A 4,235-nucleotide genomic window follows, 5' to 3' on the forward strand; every position below is an offset into this window, starting at 1 on the left:
GGAGAAGAGAAGGCTCCAGGGAGACCTTAGAGCATCTCCCAGGGCTACAGAAAAGCTGAGAAGGGAAAAATGGAAAAGTGAAGAAATTTCCTCCAAATTCTTTTTTGTTTTTTTTTGGATGACTTTTTCCTATCTTTCTGGACTCATTTCCTCTTTCAGAGAAGCTGTGGTATGGCAAGGACTCTTCACAGTCCCCATCAAATGTGACAGAAGTTGTGCTGGAACTGTGCAATGTGGATATGGTGTGGCAGGATGGACCTGGTCCTACACAGAGATGTCCCACCAGACCCTAGGCATCACACAAGGTCTAGGTCACTGTCAGGTCTCTGCACACCAAGGTTTGAGCCCCAGTTTGCTCTGGGAGCATTGTGGATCCTCTGGGCAGGATCATAATTAGATCCAGAGGGAAGGAACTGCTGGATCATGGAGGAACATGAGTTCTGAAGGATGTGAGAAATCTTGTGTGGGGAGTCAGGGCTGTGTTAGGGCTTTGGATCTTCTCTGGTCCTGTTTGGGTTTTCTTTGAGCTGGCATAAGGATCTGTGTGAGAATGGTCCCACTCTGGCTGCAAAGCTTGGGAAGAAACCCAGATCTCCCAATCTATCCATGCTTTGCAGTGGAGGGTGGTTCAGGGCTGCATCTCAGTCACCATAAAATGTGTTTGGATAGAAGAGCCTTTGGTTTTCATTTCACAGCACCAAGAAGTGGTGAATCCACCCATTACCCTACTGGCTTGTTTCAGTGGTTTGTCATCTGAGCTGCTAAAACAAGAACTTAATTTTTCTTCTGCATTTTTTTTTGGCTTTGGTTTTTTTCTTGTATAGGAGTTTGAGCCATGTTGTCACACATTACATCTCTCCTGCAGACTCTCCAAAGGGCTGTGCTGACCTTATCTCACTTTTCCTTTGCTGGTAGACAGCCGACCACTGGGGCAGAACAACTGATTTATCCTGATGTAAATCAAAGCACAAACCTATCCCAGGCCTATTTTTATTTGGCCAGGAGAGATTACTGAGTACAGCTGCAGTGACGTGAGTGCAGTGAGTGACCTCTGTGAAATCTGGGCTGCTAAGAGGCACAGATCATCCTGTGTGATGCTGTCACGACTGCCACGACCATGGCAGGACCTGTGTGGCAGGCGCCAGGGAGAGGTGGCTGTGGAAATACACAGGAGCAAGGAGACCTCTGGTATTCCCTGAAAACTTTCCCTGCTGAATCCAGAAAAGGTCTGGATGTGGAAATGTGGTCACTGCTGTGTTTGTTTCTGCCTTTTTGAACTCCCTTCTTGTGAGACCTTCCCTGCAGTGTTTTGTTGAGTTGTGGAGCTCCCAACACAGGAAGGATGTAGAGATGTTGGAGTAAGTCCAGAGGAGGCCATGAAGATGATGAGAAGGTTGGAGGTCCTCTGCTATGGAGACAGAATGAGAGGGTTGGGGTTGTTCAGCCTGGAAAAGAGAAGGCTCCAGGGAGACCTTAGGGGATCATCCAGTCTCTAAAAGGGTTACAGGAAAGCAGAGGAGGGACTTTTTGTAAAGCCATGGATAGGATGGGGAGAGGAGAATGGTTTCAAGCTGGAAGAGTGTAGATTTGGTTTAGATATTAGGAAGAATTTCTTTCCTCTGAGGCTGATGAGGCAGAGTTTGCCCAGGGAAATTGTGGCTCCCCCACCCCTGGAAGTGTTCAAGGACAGGTTGGATGGGGCTTGGATCTAGTGGGAGGTGTCCCTGCCCATGCAGGGGGATTGGGATGCTCTTTCAGGTCCCTTTCAACCCATTCGTGGGTCCTGCCCTCCAGCAGCTGCATTCTGCTTCTCAATCTCCTCTTCAGCACCTGAGGATCTGGGATACATCCTGACTAAAAGGTCAGAGTCTGACCCTGCTCCAGAAAACTGGAATTTTTACCTCAAGCAGGCAGATGCACACCAGATCTGTCCCGTGTTGAAGCCTGACCTTTTGCCATGTGTTCAGAGCTCCCTCCTAAGTTGTCGATTTTAGTTAAAAAAAAAAAAACAAACAAAACCCCCAAAACATAGACTTTATTTATTACTGTTTTGACTACGTGAGAGTACCCAAGCATATGCTGTTTTCTCCAGCAGCACCTGCTAGGGAGGCTGCCAAGAAAATTCCCTTCCAAGCTCAGCTTTCCATCCTTGTCCTGCTGGAAATGCCTTGCACCTACCCCGCCGAGGGGCAGGGGATGGAGACAAGCATCGAGCACAGATCCTATGAGGAGAGGCTGAGGGAGCTGGGGGTGTTCAGTCTGGAGAAGAGGCGGCTCAGAGGAGACCTCATCACTCTCTACAACTCCCTGAAAGGAGGTTGGAGCCAGAGTGGGGTTGGGCTCTTTTCCCAGGCAACTCTCAGCAAGACAAGAGGGCACGGTCTCAAGTTGTGCCAGGGGAGGTGTAGGTTGGAGATTAGAAAGAATTTCTTTATGGAGAGGGTGATCAGACATTGGAATGGGCTGCCCAGGGAAGTAGTGGATTCTCCGTGTCTGGAGATATTTCAAGAGAGACTGGATGTGGCACTCAGTGCCATGGGCTGGGAACTGCAGCGGGAGTGGATCAAGGGTTGGACTTGATGATCTCTGAGGTCCCTTCCAACCCAGCTAATTCTATGATTCTGTGATTCTAAGAGGCAGAAGAAATTTCTCAGCTTCTGAGTAGCTCTTCTGGAGCTTATTCTGGAAGCTTTCTCTGCACCCACTCTTATCTAAACACTCCTAAGCCCCGGCACGCTGCCCCGGCTGCTGCTGGCTTTACACTTCGGGCTGTTTAGAAAGGGAGTTTGTAAAACCATTAATGTTATTTAAACAGTCACAGAATTACCCGGTGGGGAGAGGCAGCTGCCAAGACAAGGAGAGGAGGAGGCTCCTTAGCGCCTGGATCAAACGGAACCGGGCCGGAGAACCTGAGTCCCAGGGGTGCCAAACCTGGGGGTGATGGGGGAACTGAGAGCTTTGCACTTCTTGGAAAGTGTCATCAAGCGTGGGGTGTAACTTTTATTTGTTCATTTATTTATTTAATGAGCTGGTTTGGGTCCAAATCAGAACAAAAACCAGACTTTTTCCTTTTTCCTTTTTTCCTTTTTCTTTTTTCCTTTTTCTTTTTTCTTTTTTCTTTTTCCTTTTTCCTCTTTTTCCTTTTTCCTCTCTTTTGTTTTTTTGGTTTTCTTTTGTTCTTTTTTCCTTTTTAATTTTTCTTTCTTTTTTTTTTTTTCCTTTCTTTTCTTTTTTCTTTTTTCTTTTTCTTTTTCCTTTTCCTTTCTTTTTCTTTTTTCTTTTTTTTTCTTGTTATTTTTCTTGGGTCTATTTTTGTCATTTATTCCCTTTTTTCTTTTTCCTTTTTTCTTTTTTTTTTCTTTTTTCTTTTTTCTTTCTTTCCTTGTTTTTCTTTTTTTCCTTGTTTTTAGTTTTATTTTTTCTTTCTTTTTCTTTTTTTCTTCTTTTTCTTCTTTTTTTTCCCTTTTTTTTTCTTTTTTTTTCCCCTTGAACTTTCTGTAGGCCTCAAAGGCATCATCCTCCTGGCTGTCCTGATGCAGTGTTGGCTTCTCACAGAATCTCTCAGCCTTGAAAAGACTTTCAACATCATCTAGTCCAACCTCCTCCTAACCCTATTACCCTCTTCCTGATCATCTCATTTCAGCTGCTGGCTCCACGACTCAGCTTAAGGCCCCCTGGAGATTCCAGGACTTTTAGACAGAGCTTTCCATGCTCTGGATTTCATGTCAGACCTCACCAACATCACCTCAGCTACCAGCATCCTCCCACCTCCTGGCTTCCTCCCTGGCAAAGCCCTTTTGCAGTGCAGAAAAGGTGCATGGGAAATATGCCCCAGAATTTTGGGGAAAGGTTCTGGGAACTGAGCTTTTCCAGGGGTAATTCCAGGTGATGAATTCCTCCAAGCGGAGCCTGTGACAAGGTTGATGTAGAGCAGCAAACCCTGGGCCAGGCAGGGTGACATTTCCTGGGGCTTCGTCAACCCCCCACACCATGACATGAAGTCTGCCCCAAAGTAACTACCCTAAAGATGGGCAAAGCCAGGCAGAAAGGGACCTGGGAGTCTGGATTGCCAGGAAGCTGAACATGAGCCAGCAGTGTGCCCAGGTGGCCAAGAAGGCCAATGGCATCCTGGCCTGGATCAGGAACAGCGTGGCCAGCAGGTCCAAGGAAGGGATTCTGCCCTGGTACTCAGCCCTGGTGAGGCCACACCTTCAGTCCTGTGTCCAGTTCTGGGC

This window comes from Calypte anna, chromosome 2, assembly GCF_003957555.1.
Source record: "Calypte anna isolate BGI_N300 chromosome 2, bCalAnn1_v1.p, whole genome shotgun sequence".
Taxonomy (NCBI): domain Eukaryota; kingdom Metazoa; phylum Chordata; class Aves; order Apodiformes; family Trochilidae; genus Calypte; species Calypte anna.